At 49.1% G+C, this 17,813-nt stretch overlaps 1 protein-coding gene across 1 annotated transcript in view; it reads left to right on the top strand.

Moving 5' to 3' along the window:
• The first annotated feature begins 9,183 nt into the window (after positions 1-9,183).
• Positions 9,184-17,813, top strand: part of ALDH9A1 (aldehyde dehydrogenase 9 family member A1) — a 262,831-nt gene continuing 254,201 nt past the window's right edge. Inside the window, exon 1 of the mRNA XM_078641404.1 lies at positions 9,184-9,285. The gene's annotated coding sequence lies outside the window, so the exon portion shown is untranslated. The remainder of the gene's footprint in view (positions 9,286-17,813) is intronic.

The following is a 17,813-nucleotide window of genomic DNA, read 5'->3' as shown; positions in this document are numbered from 1 at the left end:
AAAAGGAGATGGGATGTCCTGTTGCCATGCCTGCTTTTCGCTTATAGGGAAGTGCCACAGAAGGGAGTGGGGTTTTCACCCTTTGAACTTCTGTTTGGTCATCCTGTAAGGAGACCACTTTGTCTTGTGAAGGAGGGTTGGGAGAGGCCTCTCCAAGAACCCAAACAGGACATTGTGGACTATGTACTTGGCCTAAGGTCCAGAATGGCTGAGTACATGGAAAAGGCATCTAAACATCTTGAGGCCAGCCAGGAGCTGCAGAAGCACTGGTATGGTGTAATCAAAGGAGAAAGGATCACTTGTCCTGATCAACCTTAGGTCTGCAGGATGGTGGGGGGGTTTCTGTCCCAATATTAAGACCCTCAGGCACGTGATGGGTATGGTGGTGTCTTTTAAGCGGTATATCTTGGTTCTCCGCTTATGATTCACGTGTGTGCATAATCATTAGGTCTATTAGGTTATGCAGCCTCCACCAGGAGGTTATTACCCAAGGTTGGTGCAGTAGTGAGCCAGAGATAAAAAGACCGAAAATCCAGGAAAACAAAAATTTTATTAGGTCTGGTTTTGGGTCTGGTAAACTCAATTGTAGTGCATCCGGTTAACTGGTTAATGAGTTATAGTTGCACTTTGAGTATCAAAAAGGTTAAAAAATTGGTCGACATGTTTCTGCCTCAATTGCCTTTGTTCTAGGACTTACGGGCATTCATCAGGACCGTGAAATAACGTGCAATGAATTATAAAATATGGTGGTAAAAAGTGAAAAGGAAAAAGGTTATTGACCTGTTCCTATGTCTTGGAGGTCTTATGGTACCTCGCGCATTATTGTGCACACTTCCTTCAGCCGGTAGAGGTTTTGGAGCGGGCTATTGCGCCTCGTCCTCAGCTTGCTGTTGTGCGCGCTGCTCTGCTCGTACCGATCCGGTTCGGTATGAGCAGAGCAGCGCGCACAACAGCAAGCTGAGGACGAGGCGCAATAGCCCGCTCCAAAACCTCTACCGGCTGAAGGAAGTGTGCACAATAATGCGCGAGGTACCATAAGACCTCCAAGACATAGGAACAGGTCAATAACCTTTTTCCTTTTCACTTTTTACCACCATATTTTATAATTCATTGCACGTTATTTCACGGTCCTGATGAATGCCCGTAAGTCCTAGAACAAAGGCAATTGAGGCAGAAACATGTCGACCAATTTTTTAACCTTTTTGATACTCAAAGTGCAACTATAACTCATTAACCAGTTAACCGGATGCACTACAATTGAGTTTACCAGACCCAAAACCAGACCTAATAAAATTTTTGTTTTCCTGGATTTTCGGTCTTTTTTATCTTTGGCTCACTACTGCACCAACCTTGGGTAATAACCTCCTGGTGGAGGCTGCATAACCTAATAGACCTAATGATTATGCACACACGTGAATCATAAGCGGAGAACCAAGATATACCGCTTAAAAGACACCACCATACCCATCACGTGCCTGAGGGTCTTAATATTGGGACAGAAACCCCCCCACCATCCTGCAGACCTAAGGTTGATCAGGACAAGTGATCCTTTCTCCTTTGATTACACGATATCCTTTGGAAAATGAATGGATTAATATTCCATTTCCCCCACTTCTGATTAGAAGAAGCACTGGTATGACCAAAAAGCTGCCATGGTTGAATTTCAACCTGGGCAACAGGTGTGGGTTTTGGAGCCAGTGGCACCAAGGGCTCTCCAAGACAGATGGAGTGGGCCTTACCCTATCCTGGAGAAAAAGAGCGAGGTCACTTACTTAGTGGACCTGGGCGCCAGCAGGACACCCAAAAGGGTTATCCATGTGAACCGCCTCAAGCTCTACCATGACAGGGCTGACCTCACCATGCTGATGGTGACTGATGAGGAACAGGAAGCAGAGAGTTAACCTCTCCCTGATCTCCTCTCTACCAGCCCAAAAGATGGGTCAGTGGGTGGAGTAGTCTTTTCAGACACCCTCACTCCCCAACAGCAGGCTGACTGCAAGCAGGTCTTGCAGCAGTTTGCTAGCATCTTTTCCTTGACCCCTGGTCTGACCAGCTGGTGTACCCATGACGTAGACACTGGTGACAGTAACCCTGTCAAAAACAAAATCTATCGACAATCAGACCAAGTCAAGGAAAGCATCAAATCTGAAGTCAGAAAGATGCTGGAGCTAGGGGTGATTGAACCCTCTGAGAGCCCCTGGGCCAGCCCAGTGCTTCTAGTCCCCAAACCTCATCAACAGGGTGGAAAGAGAGAGATGAGGTTCTGTGTGGACTATAGAGGGCTCAACTCTGTCACCAAGACAGATGCTCACCCCATTCCAAGAGCAGATGAGTTGATAGACAAACTAGGGGCAGCCACATTCCTAAGCACCTTTGACTTGACTGCAGGGTACTGGCAAACTGGCATGGCCCCAGGAGCCAAAGAGAAAACAGCATTCTCCACCCCTGAGGGGCACTATCAGTTTACTGTGATTCCTTTTGGGTTAAAGAATGCCCCTGCCACCTTCCAGAGGTTGGTGAACCAAGCCCTGACTGGGTTGGAATCCTTCAGTGCAGCCTATCTTGATGATATTGCTGTCTTTAGCTCCACCTGGCAGGATCACCTGATCCACCTTGGGAAGGTTCTGCAAGCCCTGCAATCTGCAGGACTGACTATCAAGGCATCCAAATGCCAGATAGGGCAGGGCACTGTGGTGTACTTGGGGCACCTTGTTGGTGGAGGCCAGGTCCAACCCTTACAGGCCAAGATCCAGAGCATCCTGGACTGGGCAGCTCCAACCACCCAGACTCAAGTCAGGGCATTCCTTGGCTTGACTGGATATTACAGAAAGTTTGTGAAGGGATATGGGTCTATTGTGACTCCCCTCACAGAACTCACCTCCAATAAAATGCCCAAGAAAGTGAACTGGACTGTTAGCTGCCAAAAGGCTTTTGACATCCTGAAAGTAGCAATGTGCTCAGCACCCATTCTAAAAGTACCAGACTACTCCAAGCAGTTCATAGTGCAGACTGATGCCTCAGAGCTGGGGATAGGAGCAGTCCTCTCCCAGATCAATGAGGGAGGCCAAGACAAACCTAATGCTTTTATAAGCAGGAGGCTACTCCCCAGAGAGCAGCGTTGGAGTGCCATTGAGAGGGAGGCCTTTGCTGTGGTTTGGTCCCTGAAGAAGTTGAGGCCCTCCCTGTTTGTGACTCACTTCCTGGTTCAAACTGACCACAGACCTCTCAGATGGCTAATGCAGATGAAAGGGGGAAATCCAAAATGACTGAGATGGTCCATCTCCCTACAGGGTATGGACTTTGAAGTGGAACACCGACCAGGGACTGCCCATGCCAATGCAGATGGACTTTCCAGGTTCTTCCACTTAGATAATGAAGACTCCCCAGGGCAAGGTTAGTCCCATCACCTTTCGTTTGGGGGGGAGGGGTTGTGTGAGAAAGTGCCATCTTTCTTGCCTTGGTATGCCCCCACTTTTTTCTGAACTGCTGATGTACTTTGACTGAGGGTGCCCCCCTGCCAATTAGGTACCCAGGGCCTGTGTTCCTTCCCTACAAAGAAAAGCTATGCTGAAACAAAATACCCAATTGGATCTCTGGCCCCTGTCAGCCACTAGTAAATGGTACCCTAGGTACCCAGGGCATGGTGACCATAGAAGGCCCCTGAGGGCTGCAGCACTTATTAGGAGAAAACACGTGGCATTTAAAGTGGGCTGTAACGGAAGGGCGGTTACACGAGATTAACAACAGCCTAAGGCGCACGCTGAGTGGTGAGATGATTACAGAATGAGCAGGTATGCGTGGAGTTGGTTTATTCAAATTCAGGGGCATGTGTAATGCACAAAAGGTTTTTGCACACCAATAGCGTAAGAACATAGGAAAAGGTAGATGTTCGTCTTACAGGGAGAGTAATAAACGTGATGATTGCTTTAACTGGAAAGACGAAGGAAATCATTATCTGATAGACGGGTGTGGGAGGAAGTCGAAGGGTGCGTGGAAAGTAGGACAGCTTTCATAATAAATGTAATATAGTTTTATGCTACTCTGATTGCACTTGAGGGATTTATGAAGAAGTGTTAGAGGGTCACGGGAGATCACTATTTCAACTCGTTGTTTCACTGTGTATTTTTTACTTTGAATTGAAGGGATGCGTTTTTAAAAAAATCTACACATGCAAATTGTTATACTGACTTATGTGATTATAGTCAATAACGGTACATCCCAGTAATGTTGACATTGTCTACTTGCAGTTACCCCTGACGAAGGGCTGGAAATATGCCCGAAATGGATTGGGTTCTCTAATAAAGATATGCTGCTCTGAAATATCCTGTGTATTTGGATCGTATTTACGCATGAAGTCTGGATGGGCACACTTGAATATGAGAAGCATTCCTTATACACCACGTCATATATGTGGACGAGAAAAAAAGCAAAGTATACTGTGGACTATATACTGGATTACATTGGACAATTGGAAATAAGGTTTAATGGAGAAAGTTTGGTTGGATGAGTTATCCACCAATGCAGTGCGTCTGGGAGTGGAGCGTGATTTTCGCGCTCCCCACAGCATTCGTATTGACTATGGTGCATTGAGGGCGCAGCACAGCCCAGTTCCGCCCTACAGTACCCAGGGCCATTCCTGGGCACTGTAAGTGGAATGTTGCCATTTAAGAGTATATGGTGCTGGGAGGTTGTCATTCACGAACTCCACAGCACCATAATGGCTTCACTGAAGACTGACAAGTTTGGTACCAAACTTTTCAGCACATTAAACCCGCACTGATGCCAGTGTGGGATTTAATGTAACATGCACGAGAGGGCATCCTAGAGATGCCCTCCAAAAACCCGAACCTACAATCCACGTCTGGGCTGAGTGGCTGCAGAGGCTGCCACCCAGCAGACATGTTGCTGGACCCCTGGACGGAGAGCAACCCGCAACAAAGCACATCCTGGGGAAGGTGCTATGTCTCCTCCCTCAGGATGGACAGGGGGAAGCTTCAAAGGCATACCGCCTCTGAGAGCTTCCCCAGACCATTTGCTGTACCCAGCAACCAGCCCCCCACCAGTCCAACCCCCACTCTGTCAGGAAGACTGGCGGGAAAAACTACATCAGGAAGGGTGGGGGTGCCAACTCCACACCTCAGGTGGAGGAGGCGAGGTGAAGCACGACCCCGGGCTCTGGCCATCTTGTAGATGGGGAGTCCTGCTCAATCTCAGCTAGGCCTCTGCCCCCCTCCCACAGGAGAGGAGCAGGTTAGGGGGTGTACTCATCCCAGGACAGGGACTCATTGGTTCCTGCCCTTGCCCTACCTCTAACGCCCCTAAATTTAGTATTTAGGGGCTCCCTGAACCTTCCTTCCTCAGATCCCGATATCAAAAAGAAGAAAGAAGATCAAGAAGAGGACGACCCACCGTGCAGCTGCTAACAACAGGACAACAACAACTGACTTGGCCCCAGCCCTACCGGCCTGTTGATCCTGGAACCTGCTCCTGTCTAAACCCGGCGACCATTGCGGAAAGCGACCTTGGGTCACCCAGAGGACCTGCCTGCCTTGACCCTCTCGACGATTGGGACTCCCATCAGCAGAGGCTCTGCTGCAACAACCCACCTGGTGCCCACCAGGAAGCTCCGCACCAGCCCACTCTGCACCAGCCAAGCTCGGGCCAGGCCAACCCGAACCAAGACCACGAGGACGTCCCCCCGGCGACTGGGAACCAAAGTCCAGTACCCAAAGACCCTCCTCAATGAACCAGCCGATGCCTGCAGACTCAGAACCAGGGGCCACCCCAACCGCGTCCAGCCGAGGGTAAGCTTTTCTGACACCCAAAGACACCCCTGCACCCGGCACCCTACAGCCCCCTGTGCCTCCCTTTGGGGTACCTACCTGTGCTCCAACATCCCAACTTAACTCTCGAAGTGCTGGTCGCCCCTGCAGAGTCACCGTCCCCGAGCCTGCAGCCTTTGTTCCTTTTTGAAGATCCTCATTGGATAACATTGAGCGCCCGACGGCTAAAAAGCACCCTGCACCCAGCCGCCCGAGTGCCGCTGGCTGTGACCTCTTTGCCCTATCCTACTTCCCCCTTGCCCAGAGCAAGTGACCAGGAGCCCAGCTACCAGAGCCGCGTGGCCTGCTAGCCAGCAGCCACCAACCGAAGGCCCCCTTTGCCTCATTGGATAACATTGGGCCTACCTACCTCTGCACCCGGCCGCCCCTGCGCCGCTGGGACCGAACCAACTGTACTCACCTGAGCCTGGGGGACCCCTGAGTCTATGCCCAGACCCTAACTTCACCAACCAAGTACTCACCTGGAAACCGGTAATTCACTTACCTGCCATTGGATAACATTGACCCATTTATGACCCGAAAATTTTCTAAGTGTGAAGTTTTTAAAACTGAACATATTCCTATAAAATCAGCCAAAGTCCGAATTCGAAAATACTCACCTGTGATCAAGAGAGAAGCCAGTACTGTACCTTTCAGTCCAGTACTGAACCGCAAAAGTAATCCCTAGCGGGTTTATTAGTATCTTGTATTTTCTCCATAGGAACCCATTGTCTGCTTTTCTATGAAAATTCTTCTAAGTGTCTACTTTTGAAAACTGCAAATATTCTTTAAAAATCGTACAAAATACTGAAACGCAATTACCTACCTGTTTTGAGTTAAGCCCCCAGTGCTGGCCCTAGGAGACTAGTGCTGGGTTACAAAAGTAACGCGATCATACTTTACCTGTAACCTGAATTTCCTCCCATTGAATAACATTGTGAGAATCACTATGAAAAGTTTCTAAGTGTGAACTTTTAAAACAGCTTTATATTCAGGAAAAATCATCACTGTAACTAATATGTTTTTGCTAGTCTGGTTTCAGCTTAGACCCAAGGACTGAATCCAAGATCTAGTCCTGGGACTACCAAAGTAATCCATAAAGTAATCAACTGTACTTTCCTATGAAAACCCATTGAGCTCAATGCTAGAGTGTGTTTCAGAACTGTATTGCTTATTAGCTAACTTGTGATTAATGTGCATACAAACTTATTGCTCCTCTGCAAAGTATTTACATGAGAGTACTCGTAATGTGAAAAGTATATTTTTATAACTGTTGGTTCTAAAAATAAAACAACCACATCTCTGGATATGCAAACAATTGGCCTGGAGTTCAGTCCTTGAGTGTGTGAAACCTTTTGCTGACTGAGTGTGTACATCAAATGCTTTACACTGTCCTCTGGTACTGCCTTACTGCTCGACCAAGCTACCACTTTGGAGAGTAAGGTCAGTTCTGACCTTAACCTCTGTTATACCTCTGGGGTTGGTGGACTCTATACACACTGTACTTCCTTCTAGTCCAGTGTATATAGAGCCACTTTCTCACAATTGCTTTTGTTGAGAGATCATTGACAAACTGGGGGCACTCCCCAGTGTCCTCAACGTCATGATCAACACATGGCAAAAGATTGAAAGGGATATGATGGAGCACACTATCCAGTGAATGAGCGTGGTGGTGATTCATTCTCTTCAATTCTCAAGTAATGCTACCATCTTTAGAGTACTGTCAAGAAAAGATGAACAGAACATTCTAAATACAAGCAAGAAGAAAGTAAAATTACACTAAGACCTTCAATGACAGACCAGTACGCAGAAAGTCCAAATGAATTTGGGCTTGTAGGACCCCAAGAAGGACTCCAAGAAGTTGATTACATCCAAGTGGAGATGGTAACTCGAGCTTTACTAAGTTAAGAATACTCCAAGTACTCAAATGATAGCCATCATTAAGACGAAAATGCTTGTAGTGCGCACAACTTCAGGCCTGATCAGGGCTTTAAGTGGGGGGTGTCTGTGGGGGTCTGAGCACCCCCAGTTTTTTTGGGGGGCCTCGAAAGGGGTCTCTAATGGGCTCTATTTTCAGGCCTCAAAGGTCAACGGTAGGGTGACCAGACGTCCCGGTTTTTGTTGGTGTTTCGGGTGAGCATGTGCGCACTGCTTAAGCAAATCAAGCGAATGTGCTCCCAGTACCCATGGCATCCCCACACCAGCTCGATCAGAGGCACAACTAGAGTGCCCACAACTCCTTGGTAGTGTGCTTTCATCGCACCATTATGTCGATCATTGGTGACTCTAGTGGGATCATATAGGAGCTTAAACCACTTCGTGTGAGAAACTGCCTACATTTTGATTTCTCTTCTTGAATTCTGATCATGGGAAACTTGCTTGTAGAAGAGCCAGTCAAACAAAAGTCAGACGTGAAATAATACAAACGTGTTTGCACAGAAGGAAATTTTACGTGACCGCATTATAACGAGGATGTGACAGCCCTATTTTGCAAGTGTGAGAACAGCAGGCTGATTTTGTGTGCTGCAACGCTGGCCTGCAGCATCGCCCAGTTGTTTGGAACACCACAAGCCTCTCGGCGTGTTTACCGCCAGTGTTAAAGTCACAGAAGGGCCTCTTCAGTGTCCTGGCGACAAGCACCCCCTGGTATACCCACGGGGCGACGAAGGGGAGGAGGGAGCATTTGCACTGTTGAAAAAAACGTCCGTGGGCACAGTAGTAGGAAGTGTGGAGATGCAGGGGCTCTAAGAAGGGGTGAAAAAACAACAAAGAATCATTAACATGCAAATGGTCTTTTAAAGACCTGTGAAGTACTCGGGTGCGGCTGTGTGTGCGCCCGGGAAGCAGTCTCAGCCTGGGCTGCCATGCAGAGGGGGCGGGGGGGGGGGGACGGGACGGCGGACTCCTAGAGCTGACAGCTTGTCAGAGCAGGGGGTACTGCTACACTAGTTATCTTTATTTAGACCACGCCACTACTTAGATAGGCCACACCAGTTCGAGGTTTGCCCTGCCCCTTTTAGAGACCCCCCCCCCCCATGTTTTTTTTCCCACTTAAAGCCCTGGGCCGGATACTAGCAAGGCCTAAGCAGTTGAGGGAATCGAGACTAAAAAGCACTCTGAAACCTTTGCAGCTAATAGGACCTTAATGCAGAGAGTTTCGTGAGCCCCTCTGAAGATGTGTGCCCCTGGGCCCAGCTGGCCTCCGCCAAAATCAAGCCCCGAGTTCCCCTTCTTTCCGTTATGCCCTCCAACCGCTGTTCCTCAGCCAACGAAAATATCTTATGACACTGAAATGAGCGGGTTAGATTTCACTAGAGAGAGGCTGGTTGGAAAGGCTATTGCAGAAGAGGCGTGGCTAGAGCAGAGAGGGCGCGGCCAGGCGGGGCGTGGTTAGGAGGATTTTCAGACAGCGGAATCCTGGGCTCAGAACCAGCCACCACCCGTCAGGGACAGAGAAGCCGCAGTAAGTGTGGGTCTCACTTCATTTAATGTTTGCGATAATTGGGGAGTCGGTGTTACCTCAGTAACCACCCCCTTCCTCTGTTTTCTGTGACCGTGCTACATACAAATGGGAGAAGTGCAGCGATAAGCATGCATGCCGTGACGTACGAGGCTACGTCAAGGCTTTCTTATCTCAGTATTAGTAAATGGCAGTCGCCGACGAGGCCTCTCGGGCTGCAGGACAAGCTGTCACTATGTATCTGTAGTGCGCGTGCATACTTTACATGCCGTGCATGCATACATGGCTTGGTCTACAGCAGCATTTGTTCTTCCCAGTTCTAATATCTTGTGCTGTGTTTCTGCTTTGGAGAGTTGTACTGTAGGGCTGCAGGTCAACGCTTGGGTTATGGGATGGTTCAGGCTGTATGTAATCTTATGTTATTATATCAGTTCTGTTCTGTATTAGGTTATAGCTTGTGGAGTAAGGTTGCGATTGTGTTACTAGATGTGAAGTATAATATTTAAGTTATGGGTGGTGTGTTGTGTTATGATTTGCATTGTGGTGTTTGCTGATTTGGTTTGGGGCTCGTGGTAGGTGTTGGAAGCGAGTTATATTTGTTATGGTTAAAATGGGGGATTAGATTTGTGTTTAAGTATGTTTAGGCCTTACATGGGTCCATTGGGTGAATAATGTCCCATTACATGGCAAAACCACAGTAGACACCAAACAAAGAAACATTCTATAATGCTACTGGTAATTGTTAGCGGTAAAGGGCTGGGTAAACAGAGGTGTTCTTTGTCTCTTCACTGGATGGTCCTTTAAGGGGTGCTACGTAGGGCTACATTTTAATAGGAGTTTTGTTATGTTTTGGTTCAGGTTGCGGGCTGTGATGGTGTTATAAATTTGATTGTGTTTGTAATGGTTTCGGTTTGGGGTTGTGATTGGTTTATCATTTGTGTTGACATATTTATGTTGCGGTAAGATTAAGGTTTATAGGTGTGTTGTGTCATGCTTTGATTGTGTGGGCTGCGCTTTGTGCTAGATTTGTGTTAGTTACCCCTTGCGCTGTTGTGAAGCGTTGATCTGGGGTTAATATAAAGGGTTACTTACCAGTTGCATTATATTTATGGTACAATTATATGATAACCACTAATTGTACTGTGGTCCGTTTATTTTAGGGTTGGAATTACTTGTTACCTCCATTTAGTTTAGGATTGCTTATGATTAGATGTGTATGTTCTAATGATGGCACTAATGGTCAGGGTTAATATGTTTACTGTGTTTGGTTGTTTTGTTATAGGACAGGTTAAAAGTTGTGTGATATTAGTTGTGCCATGTTAGTGGTTTGAATTGAGTAAAGACCCTTATTTGCACAGGTCTCAAAGAAAAGACAGTTTGGGGTTTTGTGACGTCAGTGCGAATGATAACTGAGGACTACGGTATAATGTTAACAGTGCCCACTGGATTTGTGCGGCAGACAAGGACCAAATTATGTGGCTGGGTTGACAAAATTATGGAACAAGGAAAGGCAAATTATGTCATGTAATCTGACACATTTTGTTGCAGTATTAAGTTAGTATTTTGCCATTTTTATACACGTGAACAGTGCCCAGGCAAAGCTTGTACCTCATTCGTGTCAGTTTAACACCTAAATGCAGCAAACAGCAACTGAAAGGTGACCAGCCACTGTGCTGCAACATGCATGGTAGCCATTTTAGTAAGTTTTGATTAGTCCGAAAAATAAACGGTGTTTTTTTTGCTTAACACCCGCAGATTATGCAGATGTTTGAATATATAGCAAATCCAGAATTGTGCAGATAACTCTACAGCCGCAGAATTACATAATTCCAGTAGCCCTGAATATAATTTTGTGGGCCAGGGCCAAGAAAAGTAACAATTTGCATAGACAAGTCAATCACAAGGTTCTATCTACAACAACATGTTTTGAATAGGATTTGAATAAGATCAGCTGGCTGTACAAAGGAACACAGCAACCCTAAAAAGGAATGTTCACGTAGCAAATAAACGCTCTACCCAATGAGCAACACATCACAAACAGAAGAAACCAGAAAACTGGTTGTGCAGCTGAAGCACCCAGTGGGGCCCTAAGGGCTGAACTTCATGTCACCTACCCACTCACAGTTCAAACTCATCTCTTGACACTGCAGGCTGCTGCCTTAACGGTTCTCTTGGGAAAGGAGAACTTGGGCGGCCCAACCTATTTCCTTCTTGAACTTCATCCAATTCTGCATGGTGACATGCTTGTTTTTCAAACGTGCAGTGCAGAAGGATGAAGTAACTTCTTTTATTTTGTGCTAACTACAGATGTTTAGGGAGATTTTTCGGGCATTTTGGTCGAGTTGTAATTATTGTGAGCTAGCTGCTTTTAGAGTCGAGCCTGCTAGGGCATGTGCTAACGCATAAGTATCGCTTGCGAGATTCTCTTGTTTTAAAAAAGGGCTTTGAGCCCGCCCGTTGCTTATCATTTGTAATCAATTGAGTGCCCTTCTTCTTACAAGCCTTCTAATAGATCAGTGCACTGCAAGCATCATATCTGTTCTTTACAGTGGAGCAGGTACCAAGCAACGATTGATTCAACTTAATCTGTGCCCGTCCTCTGCTCCCAATGTGATTGGGATATCATTCTCCATCCCTCCCACTCCCCAAACCTGCTGCTCACTAGGCCTGGGCGGAGTTCGCAGAGTCGCACTACATGGTGTTCCACGAAGTGCTGAGCGGCGGAGTCTGATTCATAGTGCTGATTTTTAGCGCCAGGAGTTTCTCCCTCGCTGAGTGCGAGAGGGCGCTGCTTCTTACTGCTGCTCGAGTAAATTTTCTACTCGAGCGGCGGCTTCGTCAATGCGAGCAGCAGCTTTCTCAACGTGTACGGTAGCGACCTGCTGTGACAGCCCGCATTCAGAAATCTAGCCAGGAGGTGGCCTAGTACATGATTTCTTGCGCTCGTGCTTGCCAACTTAACGTTGGCGAGCTGTGCGTGAGAAAAAACTCAGCGTCATTTAGCAACATTTTTCAGTACTCTGTGCATAGCGTGCAGTGGCCAAAACTCTGTGAACTGCGCCAGAAAAGCAGAATTCTTCGCCTACCCACACTGCTCAGGCCATAGTGGTTTTTAGGTCTCGCCTGGGCGTGGCAGGGCAGAGCCCTGCTCCGCTTCTGCGAGAGATCTTGTAAATACAAGATTTGTAAAACAGACTCTAAGCCCCGCCCCTCTTTTCCATTGGGTAGCGTCAGCATTTATGGTAAACACTGGCTTCCCAATGGAAAGGAGTGTTTTTGGGTGCCACCCTGTCCATTTTTCGGACAGCCCCTCCGGACACCACGGCCTGGTTTGCGGCTGTCATGAAGACTTTGTTATCTGCTTGTTTATTTTTTTTTTTTTCACAACAAGTTTATTGACAAAGATGAGCATATGTAATAAGACGGACCCCCACAATCGGGAAGGTACCATCAGACATTCCGATACAATCAAGAAAATAGAATTGAGTATTCAGTCAACAATCATTGCAGCACAAGGTCATAAGAAACGATCATCTCTGTCTTTAACACTAAATTATCCACTCATCCCCAACTCCCGGATCCCTCCCCTGGATCCCACCCTAACCCTATGCATGTGTGCATGGACGGTGTCGATGAAAATTCTCAAAGTGGTAAGTGTGTGTGTGGGGGGGGGGGAACGGGGCCGTCCGGCCACAGGGAGTTAAAGATCCTCCTCTGGTTCCACTGGGGGGTCTAGCAACAGGTCCCTGTAGTCCGCCCATCTCTTCCAAATCTTAAAGTGCTTACGGGGATCTGCTTGTTTATTTTAACAAGCAGATAAGAAAATTCTTCAGTACAGCCCTGAAGCAGGCACGGAGCTGAGAGGCGCACTGGGTCACGGGGAGGACAGGGGGATCCCGGCAAACTCTGTGTTTTCCTGCCGAGGCAGCAGCGTGTTCATTTTTGCATTGTGCTTTCACCTTAAAGCACGATGCAAAAATAAACACGCTGCAGCTTTTTTATTTATTATTCTATTGCTATCGGGGCGCTTGATGAGTTTGAGCTACGACTGCAGGTGACTTTTTTTGTCCTGTTTTCCTAGTTTTTAGGTCTCGACTATTCTATCCCGCAGGGATAGATAGGCGAGTATACAGTCGGCAGTTCAAAATCTCTACCAACTGCGGATCATGTATAGTTCATGTGGACACAATCACGCGCATTGTCAACAGCTGCCACAACCACACGCATTTTTTTAAGAGCTTCCATTTGCTCCCAGACACTTCGTGCGCGCGCGCTGCACTCTCCCTCTGTTGCCACGGGCATTAAACTCACCAGCCAGCACACCCCTTCCCTCTCCATATGGTCGCTCGAGTTCACGTTGGAGTGCTTTCCCCGACAGGCTCTGCCCCACTGCCCCATTTGTCTGTGCCTCGCATCAGACTTCAAAGCTGCCGCTCCCCAGCCCGCCGCATCAGACTTCAAAGGAATGCGCTCCCGCTCCGCTCCCCCGCCACAGCCATGCCGAGAGCTTGTTTTACAAAGTAGGCACTGCATTACTCCTGTCTCCCTCCATTAGCCTTCCTCTGTTCCTAACTCCGTTCCATCTTCTTTTCTCCTCTGTCTTTTCAGTTGCCTCTAGCCCTCGCCTTCCCTGTCATTTCCTTCCGTTCGCCATAGCACCCCCCCCTCTCTCTCCACATCGCTTCTGATCTCCTTTCCTTTCAGCAGGCATTTTACATATTTTTCCTGGAGGATCGTCGCCGCTTTGCCTGAGCGACGGTGTTTTTTTTCCTCCAAATTAAGCACTGCATTACTCCTGTCTCCTTTCCATCTTCTTTTCTCCTCCTTCCTTTCGGCTGCCTCAGGCCCTCGCCTTCTCTGTCACTTCCTTCCATTTGCCTCAGCCCCCCCCCTCTCTCCACCTCGCTTCTGGTCTCCTTTCCTTTCGGCAGGCATTTTACATATTTTTCCTGCAGGATCATCGCCGCTTTGCCTGAGCCAAGAGACCTTTCAAAATGCAGTGCTAATCATTCGGTACTTCTCAACATCATACGCTTACCAAGCAAGTGCATACGGTGCATTGAGACTGCACTGCAAATAAATCACTACTTCTTACCAGCATCCTGTTCATGCAGGCGCCTAGAGGCCATTCAGTATGCAGTGCTAAAAAATTACTTATCAGCATCACACAATCATCATACAAGTGCTTACAGTACCATGAGCGAGACCTCTCACCAGCACCCTGTTCATACAAGCGCCTAGAGGCCATTCCATTTGCAGCGTTAACAGCAATGCAAGCTCAATGACCTATAGGCACTTGCATTCCCCCACACACACAGTACTGCTGTTGACACACACCTCACTAAGCACTACACCAGTTACAAGCACACACTTGCCCGGCTTGCGCTCCTAGTATTCCTTTACTCCCACACTGTGCATTTACAAATATTTCAACAGAGCACTGAAGAACTTTGGCGAGGAGGGACGGGGTCATTAGAATTCGCATCAGACACTTCAAAGGCTGCCGCTCCCCCGCCCTGTGCACATCACGCAACACCATTTGCCTGCTACCTGCCTTCTTTGTTGCTTTCGATGTCCCACCCATGTCCCCGCTCTCTGTTGCTTCTCTTCCCAAGTCCGATTCTTCCTCCTCCGTTCGCCCTTTCCTCTCATTCCCTTTGTCTCTGTAAATCTCTCTTCTGTCTCTGTTCCCCTGCAGACTTTTCTTCCGACCCCTTAGCTCACTCTCTCCCGCTCACCCTCACTTACCCTCTCACCCTCACACACCCTCTCACCCTCACACCCCCTCACACCCCCTCACCCTCCCATCCCCTCACCCTCCCATCCCCTCACCCCCCTCACCCCCACACCCCCCTCACCCTCACAACCCCTCACCCTCACACACCCTTTCACCCTCACACACCCTTTCACCCTAACACACCCTTTCACCCCCACACACCCTCTCACCTTCACACCCTCACACACCCCCTCACCATCACACCCACACACACACCCTCACCCACCCTCTCACCCTCACTTACCCTCTCACCCTCACACCCCCTCACATCTCCTCACCTCACATCCCCTCACCCTCCCATCCCCTCCCCCCTCACCCCCTTCACCCTCACACCCCTTCACCCTCACACCCCTTCACCCTCACACCCCCTCACCCTCACACACACACCCTCACCCTCACACACACCCTCACCCTCTCACCCATAACCACCCTCCCACCCTTACCTACCCTCTCACCCTTACCCACCTTCTCACCCTCACACACCCTTTCACCCTCACACACCCTCTCACCCTCAAACCCTCACACACCCTCTCACCATCATACACCACCTCACCCTCACTCACACCCCCTCACCCTCGCTCATCCTCACACCCCCTCATCCTCACCCTCACACCCCCTCATCCTCACCCTCACACACCCTCATCTTCACCCTCACACCCCCACACCCTCACACCCCCTCACCCTCACACCCCCTCACCCTCACATCCCCTCACCCTCCCTCACACCCTCACCCTCACACCCCCTCACCATCACACCCCCTCACCCCTCATCCACCCTCTCACTCTCACCCACCCTCTCACCCTCACCCACCCTTTCACCCTCACCTACCCTCTCACCCTCACCTACCCTCTCACCCTCACCTACCCTCTCACCCTCACCTACCCTCTCACCCTCATCCACCCTTTCACCCTCATCCACCCTTTCACCCTCACCCACCCTTTCAACCTCACACACCCTCACACACCCTCACTCTCACTCACCCTCACACATCCTCTCACCCTCACACACCCTCTCACTCTCACACTCCCTCTCCCCCACTCACCCTCACACCCCCCCTCACCCCCACATACCCTCACACACCCTCACCCTCCCTCACACCCCCTCACCCTCACACACACCCTCACCCTCACACACACCCTCACCCTCACACACACCCTCACCCTCACACACACCCTCACCCTCACACACCCACTCACCCTCACTCACCCTCTCACCCTCACTCACACACCCTCTCACCCTCACGCTCCCTCCCACCCTCACACTCCCTCACCCTCACCCACTCCCCCCACATCCTTACACACCCCCTCACCCTTACACACCCTCACACTCACACACCCTCACTCTCACACACCCTCACACCCCCTCACACACCCATCAATCGCCCTTCCTCTGTCTATCTATCGCCCTCCCTCTATCTATCGCCCTCCCTCTATCTATCTATCGCCCTCCCTCTATCTATCTACCGCCCTCCCTCTATCTATCTATCGCCCTCCCTCTATCTATCTACCGCCCTCACTCTACCGCCCTCAGTCTACCACTCTACCGCCCTCACTCACTCTACCGCCCTCACTCACTCTTCCACCCTCACTCACTCTATTGCCCTCACTCACTCTATCTATCTATCGCCCTCCCTCACTCTATCTATCTATCGCCCTCCCTCACTCTATCTATCTATCCATCTATCGATCGCCCTCCCTCTATCTATCGATCGCCCTCCCTCTATCTATCTATCTATCACCCTCCCTCTATCTGTCACCCTCCCTCTATCTATCGCATCCCTCTATCTATCGCCCTCACTCTATCGCCTTCCCTCCCTCTATCTATCGCCCTCCCTCTCTTCCAACCAACTCCTTCTCTAACTCCCTGTTAACTTCTGCTGATCTGCTGCTCTCTTTCACCTCACCTCCTTCTCTAACTCCCTGTTCTGTTCTCTTCTCCTGTGCTGATCTGCTGCCCTCTTCCACCCCACCTCCTTCTTTAACTCCCTGTTCTCTTCTGCTGTGCTGATCTGTGCCTCTCTTCCACCCACCTCCTTCTCTAACTTCCTGTTCTCTTCTCTTCTCCTGTGCTGATCTGCTGCTCTCTTCCAACCTGCCTCTTTCTTTAACTCCCTGTTTTCTTCTCTTGCACTAATCTGCTGTTCTCTTCCACTCGCCTCTTTCTCTAACTCCCTGTTCTCTTCTCCTGTGCTGATCTGCTGCTCTCTTCCACCCGCCTCCTTCTTTTACTCCATGTTCTCTTCTGCTGTGCAGTTATGCTGCTCTCTTCCACCCACCTCCTTCTCTAACTCCCTGTTCACTTCTCTTCTCCAGAGCTGATCTGCTGCTCTCTTTAACCCGCCTCCCTGTTCTCTTCTCCCGTGCTGTTCTGCTGCTATCTGCAACCCCACCTCCTTCTTTAACTCCCTGTTCTCTTATCCTGTGCTAATCTGCTGCTCTCTTACACCCACCTCCTCCTTTAACTCCCTGTTCTCTTCTGATGTGCTGATCTGCTCCTCTCTTCCACCCACCTCCTTCTCTAACTCCCTGTTCTGTTCTCTTCTCCTGTGCTGATCTGCTGCTCTCTTCCACTCTGCCTCCTTCTCTAACTCCCTGTTCTCTTCTGTGCTGATCTGCTGCTCTCTTCCACCCGCCTCCTTCTTTAACTCCCTGTTTCTTCTCCTGTGCTAACCTGCTGTTCTCTGCCACCCGACTCTTTCTCTAACTCCCTGTTCTCTTCTCATGTGCCGATCTGCTGTTCTCTTCCACCAGCCTCC

This window comes from Lissotriton helveticus, chromosome 1_1 (assembly GCF_964261635.1).
Source record: "Lissotriton helveticus chromosome 1_1, aLisHel1.1, whole genome shotgun sequence".
NCBI lineage: Eukaryota > Metazoa > Chordata > Amphibia > Caudata > Salamandridae > Lissotriton > Lissotriton helveticus.
Note: the sequence above shows the minus strand (reverse complement) of the source record. Positions and strands in the feature narration are given on the sequence as shown.